General features: G+C 51.7%; 1 pseudogene; it reads right to left on the bottom strand.

The window, feature by feature from the left end:
• Positions 1–1,783: 1,783 nt before the first annotated feature.
• On the bottom strand, positions 1,784–2,127 carry LOC127185664 (60S ribosomal protein L30-like; annotated as a pseudogene).
• Between the last annotated feature and the right edge of the window lie 16,324 nt (positions 2,128–18,451).

Raw genomic sequence — 18,451 nt, 5'->3', positions numbered from 1 at the left:
TGGCGATGGAAGTGGTTGCTAGGTGGCGGGGGGCGGGGGATATGATCAAAGTGCAGTGAGCAAAATTATGAAAGAACTAACAATAACAATGGCCCCAGCACCAGGCCCAAGAAATCTCCGTTTGAACTATTTGCTCAGGGTAATCGAGGGACTCTCAAAACACAGACAACAGCCTCTGCCCTTGGTTGCCCCTCAAAGGGTGAAAGGTGAGGCCCTGTTGCTGAGGACACTATACAACAGCTAAACCTGAGCCTGAGAGCCTCGTTCCTGTGTGTCTCGCTCCCCTGCTACAAGAACATGCTATGCAAGTTGCCAGGGGGAGAGAAGCAGAGAACAGTGTAACCCACTCCCAGCCCCACCCACACCCACACTCACCCACACCCACACCCAGAGCCCCACCCCCACCTCCACCCTGACCTGCTGTGAACCACAGCAATGCCCAGCATGAAATAGGCCTAGACGTGTAAGAAGCGGCACTCACATGTTGTTGGCCACCAGCAGCTGTCATGTACACTCCCTGAAGCCACTCCATGGGAGGAAAAGCATCCCAGGTACTAGGAACCTAGACAACACCCCGGGGCCAGGAACTTCCTATCACTTGGAAGAGAAACCTATTGCTGCCGCCTTGATACACTAGCAGATCCACATTGTGAATCTTACCCTTACCCGACCTCCAGCCTCATCCAAGAACCCTCTCTCTGCCTCACGTGGAGGCCATCACAGAAACTGCAACTTGACAGCAGCCACAGAACCACGGACACTGGGGAGGCAGCCCCGGGGACACATCTACACCACAGCTCCTCCATCTGTGGCTCAGGACACGGCGGGGACTAGGGAGGCTGAAAGCATCCAAGAGCCCCAAAACCAGGATGTCTGTCTGGGAGGATGTCTGTCTGTCCCAGAACTGGCTGCACAGGTGATGCCTGAACAGAGGCCATGTCAACACACAGGCTACTGTGCATGGGGTAAAGTCCCAGTGGCAAGGAGAGACACTGTGTCCTGGATTTGGGGCCTGGGTTTTATTCTGTCCCTACTCGGAGAACTCTAGGCAGGTAGTGACTGCACAGAGATGGAGAGTTGGCCTCTCTCTCGTTGGTTACACAATGCAAAGGGGCAGCCACGAAACCACATATACACAAACTGCACAAACAGACTCACCAGGCCACATTTATACATTTATGCATGCCTATATGTGGACCTGTGGCAAAATAATTGAAGAAAAAGAGGCGATTAATGTGAGAGCACCAGGGAGGGCCGTGTGAGGGGACGACTTTGGAGGAATTGGGAGAGAGAAAAGGGGGAAAGTGACATAATTACCTGTTAACTGAAGGGCATGAAGTAGGAGCTAAGAAAACCACAGACAACTGAGACGTGAAACGTCCCCTTTAGAACTGCTCTTTCTGCATGATCACATTCAAGCACAATAAATGTGCATATATTCTGTTTCCATTTGTAAGAAAATTAAAACTACACGTAAAAAACAAGCAGGGTACAGTGGTGCACATCTGTAATCACAGTAGGGGCAGGAAGATCAGGGCAAGTCAAGGCAAACTAAGAATTTTCTCCAAGAGACCCTAGAGTCTGGGATTTTGGCTTGGGTTAATTCTTCCTCCGTTTATCAATACAGGATATGACTCTACCCAAGGCTGATAGACTCCCAGGGAGATGCTCCACACAGCCTACCTCACCCTAGGAATTAGGGACTTTGCAGACAGCATTGGGAGTTTTTTTTTTTTTCTAAAAGGAGCTCTGGCAAAGTTTTATTAAAGGAAACTTTCCTGGTTTACTTTTCACCAGTCTGTTCTGGCAAGCTTCTAATAATATCAGAATCACCTGCACACCAGCCAGTGTGCATGCTCTGTAGAATTGTCCACACACTGTGCCCAATTCAATATCATTGCCACTGTAGTGATGGACACGAGTTTTAGCCAACATGGCATAGTATTCTATTTCAGATTTCCTTAAAGCTGGGCAGTTGTTGGCGAGGGTAACCAATTTCGCTTTGCCTTGTCTGATCATCTTCAGAGACTGTTTGTATCCCAGGACGTACTTTCCATTTTTCATAACAAGCCGGAGCCTAGAGTTGGTCGACTCCAGAGACTTTTTTGTCTTCTTTGTGGCCACCATCTCCTGCCTTAGGTGCTGGACAATCCCCAACCAAGATCAGCCACCGATATGGCCAGGAAGTGAGAAAGGGCGGGAGTTTTTTTCTTTAAGTGCCTTAATTTTGTGCCTGGTGTGGTGTTTTTTTTTCATTTTAATATATTTTATTAACATATTCATATTACATCTCGATTGTTATCCCCTCCCTTGTATCCTCCCATTCCTCCCTCCCTCCCACTTCCCCCCTAATCCCCTCCCCTATGACTGTTCCTGAGGGGCCCTCCTCCCCCTGTATATGCTCATAGGGTATCAAGACTCTTCTTGGTAGTCTGCTATCCTTCCTCTGAGTGCCACCAGGTCTCCCCACGCAGGGGACGTGGTCAAATATCGGGCACCAGAGTATGTGTGAAAGTCAGTCCCCACTCTCCACTGAACTGTGGAGAGTGTCCTGTCCATGGTAGATCTGAATAGGGGTTTGAAGTTATGGCCTGTATTGTCCTTGGCTGATGCCATAGTTTGAGAGGGACCCCTGAGCCCAAACCCGCCCATCTAGGTTTCTTGTAGGTTTCTAGGAAGCCTGGTGTGGTTTTAATCTTTCATTTTCTGGCATGGAGAGATGAACAGTGGATAATGGCACCTGACCCCAAGACTGATGAGCCTCATTGGATTTCAGTAGTCACACAGTGGGCAGACAGAACAAACTACGTGAGTTCTCCTCCACGTGTGTGCACCCTATAATTAGAGAAAAATAGAAGCGCAAGTCAGGAAATACAAGTGCATTTACCTACTCACCGGGAGGTGAGACCAGGTCCCTTGCTCATTGAACATGGGAAATGCTTGGGTGTTTTCCATCAGTCTGTCTCTTCTGTTACATGCCTTGGTTTCCGTTTGTTTTCTGTTGCTGTGACAAAAAGCCATGACCAGAGCAGCCTCGGAGGAAAGGGTTCATTTCCTCTCAGAGCTGACAGCCTGTCATTGAGCAAACACAGGGCAGGAACTGGGAACTGAAGCAGAGGCCATGAAGAAATGTCACGTACTGGCTTGATCCTCCTGGCCTACATTCCTACATGCTGCAGGACACCATGCAAAGGGGCTGTTCCTCCCACAGAGGGACAGAGAGACCTTCCCACACCAATCACTAATCAATAAAAGGCCCCAAAGATTGCTTACAGGTTGGAGACATTTCTCAATGGAGGTTCCCTCTTTCCAGATGTTTCTAGCTTGTGTCTAGTTGACAAAAATCCCTTTACAACAGGCTTGACACTGTGTCCTTTTCAAATACGCCGCAGAAACAATCAAAAGTCCAAAAGAAATAAATAAACACCCCTCCCCAATTCTCTTAGAGTCCATGTTGAGTATGAAGTCCCAAGTGTGGCTGGAACCAGCTTTGTCTGGATAAAGGCTGTCTTTCCCTAGATATTTTCCATGTCTGCCACGCACATCGGTAGTGCAGTATGGTCAGGGCCAGGGTGAAGGCTGTCAAAATACAAGGGGGCGGGGGTGGGGGAGAGAGGAACGCATGGTCAACACAACTCTACCGTGTCACTTGACGAGCTTCCGTGATAGTTAAAGCCTACCGGTGGCCGCTCAGGGATGGATGTCACCCCACAGGAGGAGAGACCTTGTCATTCTACTTCAGTGGCAATTCCCTTGACGACTGCCACACATAGCATAGGAATCCAGTGACACACGAGGCAGACAGACAACGCATTTATTTCAGACACAGGTTCTTAGGGGATAAAGGCAGAATAACATGCTGGTTGAAGAACACCTGCATCTACAAGTGGCTCCTGGTCAAGGGTGGCGCTAGGGTTCCTGCTCAATCTTCAGGAGAGGTGGAGTTCTTCCCAGGAGGAGCACCACCACTACGCGCTGGCAGACCCTGTTCTTGCCAGAAGTATTGTCTCCTCTTCTTAAACCATCTCTACAATGAGAGGGAAGACCGATTTGTGCAGTGTCAGAGATCGGGATTAGGACCAGAAAACACGCAGTGTCACATTAGTTGCCCTCTGTAATTTATCTCGATATACTTTATATTAACATTATCTTGCCCAGAAGAGCCTGGGGACCCACTGCTCTAACTCTGTGAGGGGCTGACTGTTGTCATAGGACCCAGTGTGTGTCTAGAATGTGGGGGCCACGGGGCTTGTGTCCCCAACACTGCCAAATAGCCGCTGGGCAGATGTACAGCACTGTAACTCTTTTTTTTTCTCTATAAACCATGCTATACCATCCCATAAGATACCCTACCCTACCCTACCATCCCATCCCATCCCATCCCATCGCACCGCATCCCATACCACAGTCTGGAGAGCATCAGCAGCATTTTTAGGCAGAGGCCCCTGTGCACTCCAGAGAATTAAAACGCTGGGTGCCGTTATCTGTGTGGCTTCACTGGGCACATGAAAATGCCAGCAGGACTGGGCATTTAGACTCTAGGCTTTCTGACCAAACCAGTCTCTGTTTAACCAAGACTACACCAGCGTTATGAGTTCTGCCTGTCAACCACCACACACTCCAATTGTCTCTGTGAGTTATGGTCCACGCGACATGTGCCCATTCTGCTCAGTGAGCCCTCGGATTTTATTTTCTACTCACAGTGACCCTGAAGCTTGAAAATTACTTTGAGGCAACTGCAGAGACACCCCAAGGCTTATGAGCATTTGCTACTCTTGAGGGCCTGAATTAGGTTCCCGGCACCCACACCTTGCTCGTGGCTCACAGTCACCTGTGACTCCAGCAACGCCGCACCAAACGTATGTGTGCATCATTCGCATCTGGAATTCACACACACCTGGAATTCACACACACACACACACACACACACTCACACACACACACACCCCACTTAAAATGTCATTGTGTCATTTTGAGATATGTCATGGCCAAAACAAGACACATCCAAGCCCTGAAGGAAGTTCTCGAGTGTCTGTGTTGTCAGATGGCTTTTTGTAGCTCACTCACCTGTAGTTTGGCTTCAGTCACAGCCATCCATCTTGCCAGGTGTTTTCTGGGAGAAAAAGGGCAGACGTTCAGCATCTGGCAGCACCAAAGATGTAAACCACGTCAAGCGCACATCACATTCATTACAATGTTTGTCTCAATCCCCTGTCCTCTAAGACAGCCACTTTCTACTGCTGAGTTTAATACATTAGCAAGGTGCTATCATACACATAACACCTAAGCACGTATCTAATAAGCAATTCAAAAACACTAATACAGACAGCATAAACATCTAAAGAAATGCTCCTAATACTGGGTGTGGTGGAGCATAAAACGGCCTCCAAGTGTAAGACAGAACAGAAGAAGAAGCTACCACAACAAATGCACGCATGAGCAAAGCTTGAGGGGACCTTCATCCCGGTGGAAGGATAAACACAAATAAAAGAAGATGGGCTCTGGGAAATGAGATGGGGATTCTTAACAGTCACTCAACACCTAACGTACCCAACCCGGTGGTCATCAGGGAAATGACATGTAACCTTTGCTACATTTGGGGTGTGTATGCATGTGGATCTGTGTGTGTGTGTGCGTGTGTGTGCGCGTGCGCATGCCTGTGCGAGCACATGCCTTTCTGTGTATTCTGTGAACGGGTGCACGTGTGCGCACACATGTGTCTCTATAAGACTGGGCACGCCTGTGTACATGCGTGTGTGTGTGTGTGTTTGTGTGTGTGTGTGTGTGCATGTGTGCGTGGGCGCACGTGAGTGACTGCATGTGGACACATTCTACGTGTGGAAATCAGAGCAAGGACTGAAGGGCTTGGTTCTCTCTGTATCCCAGGACAGCATGAGCCTTAACCTGCTGACCCACCTCCCCAGTCCCAGGAAATGAAATGCTAACATCACACCAGGCCCAAAAGGAAGGTCATAAAATCTCTCAATGCTGGAAACACAATTCTGAATTCCCAGGACTGAAAAGACTTAAAGAGGTTCCCTGCAGTCCCAGGCCTTCCTGGCTATAGTGAGACTCTGCATAAGAAAATCAGGAGAAAAGAAAGGAAAAACAGAACAAAACAACAGAACAAAGTCCAGGCCTAAACCATCAGCAGAGAGGGTCTCCTGGGGAGTGGGCTGGCTTTAGTGTCATAACTGAGGGTGACCTGGAAAGTTGGGGCTAGCTTCCTGTCCCTTCAAGTACTGGGGCCACACACACACACATGCCTGCTTTGATAAACTCAACTTATTTTTTTTTTCTGTGTTAGGATCACGCTCTTCTGTGTAGCCGGGCCTCCGGGAACTCACCACTGAAGCCCAGGCTTGGCCTCCCAGTCCTGAGATTAGAGGCAGAGGCCACGGTGCCCGACACTGACCTTACCTTTATGGACTTTGGGAGGCAAAGATGTTCAGAAAATGCCCAAAACAGCAATTAAGAGAAATGTGCTCATGTGTTTGCAGTTAAGAAACGCAAAGCAACACAATTCACCAGGTACAAATTTATCAAAGTTTTAAGCAAAGACAGAATGTCATCACTGTTACTCCAACCGCGCCTCAGCTTCTCAGGCCTGTCTTAAGAGAACCTTCCTTAGAGCTACAGACACTGACAGAGATGTTTACTTGGTCCACCTAGACACTACATGAACAAGTGTTTCCGGTCCAGTTTGCATGGCTCCCACCCACATCCCAGAAGCCCAGGACAGCAAGGCAGGGGTCTAGCAGGCAGGATTTTGTGGGTGGCTTTTCGTCCTAGAGGGCAAAGCAGAGGCAGGCAAATGGCTCAGCAGACGGACATGCTGCCTGCTAGTGTGGTTTAGATCCCAGGCCACACACCTCGGAAGGAGAGAACCGAGTCATTCAAAGCTGCCCTCTACCTACAAACTTGAGGCACAGATCCTCCCCCAAGAAGAGACCCCCAGATTTACAATAAATAGCAACCTTGAACATGTCATATATCCTGTGCAATAAATGAAGACCAGGACAGCTGCCAGACACCCAGAGGCCTCTCTGCATGAGCTTGCTCGATCCACAAAGGACTTCTGGCCACACAGTCTGCTTACCCTTCTTCAGCACTGACGTAGGGTTTCCTCTGGAAAATGTTTTCCAGCATCTGCAGCTGAGTATCTGTAAACCTGTCGCGGAGGCGGCGGTGGGGCACCAGCACTGGCACAGGCTGCACGTTGGATGCCAAAAGTGGCATAGGCTGTACACGGCGCAATGGAATTGGTATGGGCTGCACACAGGCCTGTGTGCCTGAGGTAGACTCGGCCTCAGGCACTGGTGTGTGTGCAATGCTAGACACCTCAACTGGTATCGGCTGTGCCTCGGGCACAGGAACCGGCATAGGCTGTGCATTGGGCACTGGAACTGGCATAGGCTGTGCATCGGGCACTGGAACTGGCATAGGCTGTGCCTCGGGCACAGGAACCGGCATAGGCTGTGCATCGGGCACTGGAACTGGCATAGGCTGTGCATCGGGCACTGGAACCGGCATAGGCTGTGCATCGGGCACTGGAACTGGCATAGGCTGTGCCTCGGGCACAGGAACCGGCATGGGCTGTGCCTGTGGCACAGGAACCGGCATGGGCTGTGACTGGGGCACAGGAACTGGCATGGGCTTTGACTGGAGCACAGGAACTGGCATAGGCTGTGCCTCGGGCACAGGAACCGGCATGGGCTGTGACCCAGGAACTGGCATGGGCTTTGACTGGAGCACAGGAACTGGCATGGGCTGTGCCTGTGGCACAGGAACCGGCATGGGCTGTGACTGGGGCCCAGGAAGCGGCATGGGCTGTACATGGGTCATAGGAACCGGCACAGGTTGTACATGGGGCACAGGAAACGGCACAGGCTGTACATGGGGTATAGTAAACGGCATAGGCTGTACATGGGGCATAATAAATGGCATAGGCTGTACATGGGGCATAGTAAGTGGCATAGGCTGTCTCTGGGGCACAGGAAACGGCATAGGCTGTACACGGGGCCCAGGAAACGGCATAGGCTGTACACGGGGCACAGGAAACGGCATAGGCTGTGCATGGGGCAGAGTTAAAGGCATAGGCTGTACATGGGGCACAGGAAATGGCATAGGCTGTACATGGGGCGCAGGAATAAACATAGGCTGTACATGGGGCACAGGAAACGGTATAGGCTGTGCATGGGGCAGAGGAAAAGGCATAGGCTGTACATGGGGCACAGGGGTGTACATAGCCTGTGGCTGGGGCACAGTAGCTGGCCTGGACTGTACACGGGGCACAGTGATTGGCATAGCCTGGGCCTGGGGCTCGGTGATTGACACAGGCGGTACATGAGGCTCAGTAATGGACAGAGTTTGTCCACCAGGCACTGGCTTAGGCTGTGCACATGGCACCGCAGGGTGCATTCGCCGCACTTGGGGCACCAGCATTGGCACAGGCTGGAAACCCTCGGTGCCCCACATACCCTCGGGGACTGGCTTCTGAGGCCTAGGCTCCTCGTCCTGGCTACTGCAGCTGGCAACTCCTTGGGTCCACTCAGCCCTGAGGCCAACAGCGCCAGGAACTGAGGGACGGTCTCCGCTCCCCCACGCTCTCCCTACATCTTCTACTCCTCCCCACCCTGCTGCTGGAGGGGGAGTCTGTTCATTCTCTTCCTCATTTCTTCCCTCTGCAGCTGGCAGTAGCATCTGTGCCTCCCGACCTGAAAGTGAGGAAACAGAGAAAGATGAGGCCGCAGGGCCTACGGTGGTGTGAAGCCACCATGATGCCAAGGCCAGCAAAGCCGGATGTGCACAGGGACTGGACACAGCTCCAGTCAGTCAGCTTTGATGGCACGCCTTCGCTCGTGGACTTGGCCAACCCGCCGATCCTAACAGGCACTGACCTTTACAATTTCCCTCCTGAGCCCCCACAGGAGGCGGCAAGGAGTCGATGTGTTCACGCTCCATCCTCCCTTGAAAGTCGCTTGAGGGTCGCAGGGCCTAGAGCTTCTTCAGACTCTGAGCTGGAGGCCCCTACAGTCCCGGAAGGGGAGCTGTTCAACCAGCAAGGAGCCTCTTCTGGTCAAGAGGCCTGTACCTCAGGGTATTTTACCCATGAGGGCGGGCCTTCCTGGCTTCCAGGGTTGATTGACAGTTGTTATGGGATGAACCCCAGAGGCGGGAAAACAGAGGACACTTTTTAAACTGCAGTGGGCGGGACCTGTTTTCACGGAGCAACCAAGTAGGATGCAGAAGGGGCCTTCCAGGTGGAAAGGCAGTGACTCCTTTTTTCCCTGGTGAAATCTCTTCCTAGAGAAAGGGTGGCCATCCACAATGGGAACTGATTGGCCGGAAGTTAGAACCCCAGTAGCTCTCCAGGCCTTACAGAAATGTGTAGGCAATGCCTCTTGGCCTAGTGCTCCACGCTGGGTCCCTGGTACTTGGCACAGAACGGATATTAAGCTAATGTGTTTGTCCTGGAGGCTCATCCTTCGGGCATTCACAGAAGGTGAGGTGAGAGTGTGTCCTGCTTCCTTGTTCTGCCTTTACAGGTGCCTAGACAGAGTTGCAGGGCCTGCTTGCTCTCAGCAGACAGAGCACAGGCAGCATCTTCACCAGGGCTCCTGGGGAGGGGTTTAGTAGTCCTGTTATGATCTGAGAAATGCTGGGGAAAGCTGTGAGAATTGTCATACCTCTACTGAGGTTCCTCACCTTTCTCTTGGACACACACACACACACACACACACACACACACACACACACACACGCAGGCGCTCTCTCTCTCTCTCTCTCTCTCTCTCTCTCTCTCTCTCTCTCTCTCTCTCTCTCTCCCTCTCCCCTAGTGTCTTCTCTGAGCAGTCAAATTGTCTAGAGCAGGCCTTTAGGCCCTGATGTCCATGCCAGATCTGTCCATCAAGCATCCGTGTTCCTGGCATGTGGCTTCCCTGATCCCATGTCAGCCACATTTCCCAACATATTCTGGTCTCTGTGAGGGAACAACTGCTTTAAATATCTCTCCTGCATCTATTGTCCTTAGTTGGTGCCTTAGGTTGAGCAGAAGCCCCTGGGTCCAGGGCTAGCGTCCAATTATAAGTGACTATATACCGTGTGAGTCTTTCTGGGTCTGGGTTAACTCACTCAGGAGGATCATTTCTAGCTCCATCGATTTGCTCCTAAATTTCAAGATTTCCTTGTTTTCAATAGCCGAGTAGTACCCCATAGTGTAAATGTACCACAGTTTCTTTATCCATTCTTGACTGAGGGACATCTGGGTGGTTTCCAGGGTCTGGCTATTACAGATAAGGCTTCTATGAACATGGTTGAGCATATGCAGTTGTTGTGTGGTGGAGCATCTAGGGGAGGGGGACAGGGTGAAAGAGGGAGGGAGGGAGGGAGGGAGGAATGGGAGGGTACAAGTGAGGGGATAACAATTGAGATGTCATCTAAATAAATCAATATAAAGAAAAAAAAAGAACACTAGCTCTCCTAGGCACACACAGTTCCCTCTTGGTTTGGGAATGTTAGGGGGCCAGGGCATGTCTCCCAGGAGCCAAGCCCTCAGTTAGATTCCTAGAACTGCCTGAGGTCACTGGCTGTCCCTTCCTTCGATGCCAGTTATCTGACCCCCAAAGGGTGAGAGGCAAGACCAGAACTTCAGCCCCCTTGAGGAGGTGAGATTCTACACACCTCGCTGCACACCCACGCCCTCAAAATGACACAGTAAGAGCCACGATCATCTCCATCTGCTGTCCTTCCTTCAGATGTCTCCTTTGTCCTGGAAAGCACTGAGGAACGGACCTATGTCAGCTCGTAAAGTTCAACATCTGTGGTTCAGTGATGTCCAACTATATCTCCTAGGCTCATGGCTGGGAGACAAGGGAAGGAAGCCTAAACCTCCCTACAACCTGGAAGCCATGGACTCTCCTGTTCCTTTTGAAGCCTTGGGGCCACTGTCCACAGTGGCTCTTGGTACCATGTGTGCTCCACTAAAGGGGGGAGGGGTGGCTGTGAGCAAGCCCCCTAGCCTTGACGATGAAAGTTCCCTTGCCTGCACCCAAGAATCCCACCACTGGCCTTTAGGAGGTTTCAGACCCGGTGTTTACTGATGTCGTGAGCATGAGCAGGAGGCAGTCCTGAGTGAGAACACACTGGCCACCTACTGGGGACAAGGAGGGCCTTCCCTGGCATGCTTCTGCTCCTCCATGGGGACAATGGGGGTGAGGAGAGGGCCAGTGAGAGATGGGGAATGAGGTCCTCATCACGCAGGTCAAGCGAGGCTAGGAATCAACTGTGAGGTGCAGGGGCTACAGAGGTGACCCAGGCAGGTCACCCCAAGACAACCTGTCTGAGTATTACTTAGGGAACAGTTTGTATCTGCTTTCTACAAACCACAAAGGAACATAGTGACAAATTCACCTTTATTGTTCCTGTAATACAAATGGCAAAGACACAGAGACTCGATTTTCCCTCACGAAGGACAAAGCGGTAACAGCAGATAGCCCATCTTCGTGCAGCTCCTGGACAGGTGGACCCTAGGGCTCCTCGACGTCCATCATGAAAATGTAGTCCTGGGCCCCAGGTGGTATGCTCTCCAGCATTGCTTTCTTCTCGTTGGCCCTCTGTCGCGCTCGCCTGTTGCCAAACCATGTCTGGAGGGAGAGGAGGACAGGGAATGCTCAGCATGCTGATCCCGCAGATGGGCAGGACACATCCTCAGGACAGTGTTCATACCACTGGCCTTCAAAACCACGTAAGCAGAAGGTGTTTTAGATGCTCAGGCGCCTTGGGCAGATGCAGGCAGGGTGTGTTCAGCATTCAGGTCCGTGACTAGACTCTATGGCGCCCTGCCTTCTACACACAGCCCTGAAAACTGCAGCCACAGTCACAGCATGTGTGCCCCTTCAACTCACATGGGGAGGAGAGCAGCCATGTGCTGAGTTCTGGAACAGACGCAGCAAAGCACAGGGACACTTTGACTGGCACCGCGTTCACCATTAACTCAGTGTTGCTAGTTGTGGTTGTGTATTTCATAGACAGTTTCTATGGTGCTAATCCTTGCTCTGCTCTATGGATGTTGGGACAGTGTTAGTGGCTGTGCCCATGCGGAGACAACAACTGAACTGAAAATGATGCCTCACATTAAAACTCAGCACTGCTACCTCATGCATACTCACAGAGGAGGACCACATGGCCGCTGCTCTGTTAAGCTCTAGACCCAGGTCAGTGTCACCTTACCACACATCACTCATCCCCAGCGAGGGTCCTAAGGGCAAATTATTCACTTGCCACAATAGTAATTTTTCCTTCAACTAAGTGTGTGTGACTGACTCGTGTTCAGTAAGTTCCTGCAGCCTTGTGTCCTCCTGCGTCGACTTGATATCTACAGCAGCAGCCGCAGCCTCAACCTGACTCCACAGAAGGTCCCTGTAAAGGACAACGAGGTCGAAGGAACTGAACACGAGACCCTGGGTGAACATGCCTGCACAGGTATGCATTCTACATGGACATAGCCATGCAGTCTGGGCTGTGTAAAGACCTGGGCTTGCACACAGAATATGAGCAGCGTATGGATGCCTTGCTTCTCTGTTCCCACCAGACCACGGCATCCCCCCGACAAGTGGGACAGAAGCACTAGCTGCGGTGTAGTCACCCTGCGCTCCAAGCAGGAGGCCAGTGACTGCCATCCTACCGACTGCTGCAAACACACACCCACTGAAAATGAACCCGATACCTCTGGTGGGGACCTCATGCCTACTATGGAGGGACTGTCCCGCCCCACGCTTTCCCAGATGCACTGACCTTCACTTTGGCTTCAGGCACATTCATGCTTCTGCATAGCAACTCCCTGTGTAGAAAAAGCCACAAAGGTCAGTAGTCGAGTTATGAGGAATGTCCGAGGTTGGACATGATGTGCATTCCTGTCGGTGTTTGTCTCCCTGCTCAACTCCTCAACGACACTTAGCTGACAAGTCAGGGTCCTCTCACAAAGGGTACCACCACATTGTTACAGTTTAACTATTGTGTTATACCTGGGAGGTCAAGACAGTGTTTCTGCACACACCTTCATGAGCTTGCACAAATAATGTTAACACCATGTTTTATATATGATCACCAAGGCAGGGGTCTATCCTGAAGATGTTCTGCACAGTGTAAACATGGGAATGTATCCAAGGTATCAGGAAGCGTGCAGGACGACAGCACCTTTTTCGCCTGACTCCATTTCCAGTAAAATTTGTAAAGGACCTAATGAAACCACCAGGCAGGAGCAAGAGAGGTAGTAAGAACATGGACAAAATTAGAGCTCGTCAAAAAGAAATCTCCCACGCATCTAAGGACACAATCAAGAGTGTGTAGTCAGAGCTGATGATGAAGACCTGTAATTGCAAGGCTTAGGGAAACTGAGGCAGAAGGATCACAATATAAGGGCACAGTGGGCTCCAGTTTAGGATCAAGGTCAGCCTGAGTACGTCAGAGAGGTCCTATGTCAAAACCCACAGTCACTGAGAGGAGGCTGGCGGCCAAGGCCTAGTGGCTCATCATTGCTACGACTTGGAGGCCAGAGAGAAGGATAGCCTCCATTTTAAGGCTAGCCTGGGTGCCATTCATGGCTCCACTTCACCATGGCATGTCCAGAGAAAGTCCATGTTCACAAACCAAACAAACCTTCAATAGGGACCACCAGGAGACAGGTGGCGGTCATGATTATTATGGGCTGTCTATGGAGCACAGACAGAGCCCTGCCTCAGTCCTCACCACTGACAAACAAAGGAGAAGTGACAAAAGACAACCACAGTAGAGAAAGAACAACGTGGAAAGGGCGTTATCGTAGCCTGTGATCCTGTGTGGTAGCTACTGAAATCAAGGAGCAAATAAGCAGACTTGGTGAGGCAGGAGCCATCATGGAACACCACTAGAGATCTGAGCACAGACAGAACCTACAGCTGAAATGGGCAAGAGCTCTGCGAGAACTACTTGGGAATCAGAGTCACAAAAAGCAAGTGCAGCTCCATCACAGGAAGCTTGCTGGGTCCTCCTGTTCAGACGCGGAAGGACAAAGTCGTGGGCTTCTGGGATGGAGGAAAGGGGAGAATTTTAGAGTCTGTCAAGTAGAGGAACTGACTTCTAGGGCTCAGTCAGGCAAATACTCAACAGTGCAGAGTCCTAAAGCATCAGAGGAGTTGGGAACCTGCATCTGTTGATTTGTCCCTGTTGCACATGCGTTGGGACCTGAGAAAAGGACCAGCATGTAAAGTAAGCACACCTGTTTCAAGTCGGCTCTGCATGGCAATATAGACCTTGATGCCAGAGAGCAACCTCCTCACCCCATTATGGCCAGAAGATACCTCTGGCTTAATGGGGCTGGCAGCGGCCAGAAGGAATAAAGGTCAGGGAGACATGAAGGCGAGCCCCGGGAGGCCACATACCTTGTGAACTGATTCGGGTACTGGGTTTCCTGGAAAACAGCCTCCATAGCTTGTACCTGCCACTGTGCAAAGCGGAACCGGGTTCGCTGCCTCCTGGGCTGAAGCCTTGGAAGGCCAGGCCAAGGGAGCGCTGGCTCCCGTGGGTACCTCTGGAACTGCTGCTGCTGGAACCTCTGTGCACCTACAGGCCCCGGGTTGTAGTCAGGGCTCACGTGACCTCCGTAGCTCAGGTTGCCCCGGTGGTTTTCTCTGTCACGCGGACTTTGAGCCCCCTCGTAGAAGCCACCGCCCGCTGCAGCTGCGGCCCCCTGCGCAGGGTCAGGGTCGTCCTCCAGAAAATAGTAGTAGTCCTCCTCATAGCCCTCCAGAAGATAGTAGTCGTCGTCACTGTCGTTGCGCACGTGCTCCATGGCTGCTGGGCTGCACAAGGCTAGAGGCCTGCGCTTTGCTGGCGTCTTTGGCCACAGCCTTGCCCAAGGGCTTGCAGAAAGGTGAGGTTATAAAGGCTCAAGTCCTAGGTCTCACAACACTGCGATTGGCTCTCTGCCTGCTTCCCAGCCCAGTGGGAGGGCCCCTGGGTTGAGGATGGGATGAGGCAAGGCCAAAGTATGGGGTGGGGCAAGGAGGCTCTACCTGGCCTTTGGGACACCTGCTCAGACCCCAAAGGCTGCCCTGGCCACCGCTCTGGGTCCCCACAGAGGACCTTGGGAAATGGGCTGTAGGAGACTACAAGCTGTCATTAGCATGGAGTGTAGGGAAGAGGTGACAAAGTCACAAGGAGCACATGAGCCTGGGGTAAACGCCTGGAGAATTTCTCCTGATCACAGACTCCGCCTTGCACTCCCTGTCTGTTGCATGAGATGGGTCTGAGTGGACGTGGTCAGCTCTGGAGGTCTCTGCAACCAGACTGTTCGAGGACTCTGGACGCACTGGCCTGTCAGGGACCTCCACCTTCAGCAGCTGCATCTCTCTCTTATTATTTGCAGTGTTTGGCCAACGTGATGCTGCAAGTAACCCAGTGCCACCCTTGATAATGTTAAACTACCCCGAGAGCTGGTTAAAAATCCCCATCGTGGTCCTTGATGTGTCCTGTCTAGTGCTTGTCACATCGGCCAACACTGACCCTGCGTGGGTAACTGCTCTCCTTGTGTTGCACTGCAGACGAACCACTTAGGGTTGTGGGTGCATGCGAAGAACACCTGGACAGAGCAGGCACCATAGACACTTTAAGGAATTAAGCAAGGAACACAAGTTGTGTGCAGTTCTTGTGGAGGAGAGACTGCTCTCAGCAACAGCATTTCAGTGTGCTGGGGTGTGGGGTGTGCGGATAACAGGACCCGAGACAAAAGTGCAGTGTTTTCCTTTGCTTTGTTCCTTTGGTTTGTGTTTGTGACAGTCCCTCATATACCCTAGGCTAGCCTGAGCCTTATTTGGTGGACCGTCCTTTGTATTACATCCTGCTGGCCTAGTGTGTTGCACTACCAGCCTAGTGCTTTATCCTGCTAGTGATCATAGGTGTGCATAGAAATGTCTGGCCCAGGCTCAGTTAATTTATTTCCAAAACAGCTATAAGAACTGTAGGCTTATAGCCGACTATAGAGCTGTTAGATGGCTAGACAGCTGACAGGAATTCCTAGCGTATTTTAGGACAAATAGCGCAACCTGTAAATATGAAAGGCCATGCCTAGAAGCATGGAAGCCTTGTCACATAATTGTAGCTATTAGCTGGGTGAAGCAGGTCGTTTCTGCTTGGAGGGAGTCTGCAGCTCTTACTGTGAAGGCGGGACATGGAGCATTGCTCCTTTGTGCTGAAATGGCTTGAGAGAAAGATCCAGGAGGTGAAGATTGGCCATTGAATGGAGGTATTCTCAGAGAGCCCCTGGCAGCAGAAACTTCTCTAGGTGCACAGGAAACCCAACAGCAAGGTAGGCACAGCAGAACCCCCCCCCCCCCCCCCCCCAGTGAGAGCTCTGACTTCAGGAAGTGCCAATCCCTGAGGCAAGTCCTTAGAAACAAAAGGTGATACATTCAAGAGGAAGTGCTGGTGGATTTCGGGGTAGCTGGGTGAGGGGATATTTACCACACTTCCTCAGTGACTAGCAGAAAGGCTTTTCTCCTCCTCCTCCAGTGTTAAAAAGGGTCTTTCCCTCAGACACAGGTCCCAGCCCATGGTGTGGAGTCAGCTGATCAGAGTCCTAAATGCTTTGGAGCCTGCCTCTCCCTGGTCTCCCAGTGAGTTCTGCCTGTGTTTTGTGAAGGGGTGCTCTCACAGACACATGCAGGATGGTCCCTGGCACAGCACTCTGAGCTACAGCTAAGCTACACCTCATCTAAACGGGAGGAAGGCCAGTCAGAACCTGAGGCAAGCCTGTGGTCACCTAGAGCAGGCCTCACCATGATCTGGCCCCAAGTGATCTACACACACGACGTGTAGCAATTTCCTCCAAGGGAAGACGACATTTTATCTTGGAGCAAAGCTCCTGAAGACCTAAGACATTCCAAACTGAGGTGAAATGTTTCATACAGCAGGGGCCTGTTAGGACACAGGAAATAGCAGCTCGGTCGCTTTATCTGGTTTAGTAGATGTTAGTCCACACTTCCTCCTGTCTCCCCAGGGACAGTGACAAAGGCACATCTCCATGTCAGACCTAGGTCCACAGGATGAGATTTCACCTTTGGCTTAGGTACAAGGTGCCTTCACCAAGCTCACTTCCTGGAGCCTCGGTCCAAGGGAGGTGCCTGACTCCCTGGATGTGGCAGCCAGCCATTCAGCCAGACAGGTCAGGAGATAGCAGTTTGTCCATGGAGGATGGCTTGCACGTGACTACGTGGCACTCAGTAAAAGAACCCTTGGCTGGAAGATCACAACTTGGGCCTTGGGATCCTTTCTCTACTGTACCCAGATCCTCAGTGGGCTGATGCCTCTTAATTTCCATGTGAGAACCACACCTGGAGAACTCTTTGATGTTCCCAGTAGAAAGTTGATTGCAAAATACCCTCAGGTAGTCAGCTAGGAGCAGGGGCCCTGATGGGAGTGGCACTAGCAGTAGCAGGGGGGAGGGGAGGTTAGAACAGGGTGGGGGTGCAGGGAGGGGGGCTCACTGGTGGAGGGACTTTCTTCCTATGGAGAAACAGTGGAAGGGTATGCAGCTAGTAGGACAGAGCTCCCCAAAGACCACCTGAAGCCCCTGGAACCCACAGCTTCCGGCTCCCCTCCGCTTGGAGACCAGATCTCAGGGCCCTCCAAATCCCCATGGGCTGTGAGATAAGCAGGCAGCTCAGAGAGGCATAGAAAGCCAGAGGGCAACAGCTCTGCTTCTGTTTCACATCCCCTCCAGAGTCTCCTCCCACTCTCCCAGAGCAAAGGCAAACTAGGGGCTTCAGGGCTGCTGGGCCATCCAGCTTTGTACAGCACAGTGTCCTTAATGTCTGTCTCCTGGGCAGCTCAGAGGGGACTTTATCCTCAGTAGGTGGGTGGTGGTTAGTATGGAGCCCACAACTGGGCAACCTGCTGCAAATAAGAGAGTGGGGAGGACTCAGGGCTAAGTGGGAAGTCTCTCTCACACCTCTTGCTCACAAGAAATAGGGACCTTTGTGGAAGACTGCAGGGACATACTTAGGCCATGGGAAGTGGGTACCTGTGCTAAGACACGTGCTGGGTTCAGGGCCATGGACCTGCCCCTAGTGAAATTCTCATATGTGCGCCCACAGGGAGGACTATCCGCAAATCACCGTGCTGGCAGGCATCATACACACGCAGAAGCAAAACAGAAAGTGTCTTCAAGCAGATGGGGTTCCCGGGAGCCCTGAGACTCACAGACACAGAAAATTGACTGTGCTTTGCAAGAGCTGGAGACCTGGGCACTGGGGCAATGTGACGTCCTACATTTGGGGTGTAGTAAGAGGCCACACCGCTTCACCCCGCTAAGATGAGCCCTGTTTATTGGGCCCTGCAGCTTCCCACATGGGAGGAAACTCTGCTGAAAGTTGTCTCTGTGCTGACTGGTCCTTCTGGGCCTTTGCTAGGTGCT

This window comes from Acomys russatus, chromosome X (assembly GCF_903995435.1).
Source record: "Acomys russatus chromosome X, mAcoRus1.1, whole genome shotgun sequence".
Lineage (NCBI taxonomy): Eukaryota > Metazoa > Chordata > Mammalia > Rodentia > Muridae > Acomys > Acomys russatus.
This window is presented reverse-complemented; position numbering and strand designations above follow the sequence as displayed.